Source organism: Sinohyriopsis cumingii, unplaced genomic scaffold (assembly GCF_028554795.1).
Source record: "Sinohyriopsis cumingii isolate HCF-2022 unplaced genomic scaffold, ASM2855479v2 utg000160l, whole genome shotgun sequence".
NCBI lineage: Eukaryota > Metazoa > Mollusca > Bivalvia > Unionida > Unionidae > Sinohyriopsis > Sinohyriopsis cumingii.
The window spans coordinates 6,526,482-6,526,825 of record NW_028315873.1 but is presented as its reverse complement, the minus strand read 5'-3'; positions in this window follow the sequence as shown (position 1 = coordinate 6,526,825).

The following is a 344-nucleotide window of genomic DNA, read 5'->3' as shown; positions in this document are numbered from 1 at the left end:
TCTCTGGTTTTGTCATGACCACAAATTCACATATAATGACTGTTTTAACATATTGTATTAATAATGCCCCATTCTATTTACATTGAACACATTCTGGAAATTCTTCATGGGGGCCCTGAGTGGTCTAAAGTGCTCTCCTTTACAAATCTCACCTCTGTCCACATGGGTTCGAGTCTCAGGCTCGATCAACTTGGATATGTCAGATTGCCAGTTGGTTTCCCTGGATCGGTTGTTCCTCCCAGGGTTTCCAGGTTTTTCCTCCACCAAACAAGAATACCGCCACAGATTGTACATTAAGTGCAGAAAATGGCATTAAACCCACAACAACAACAAATTCATTGTTT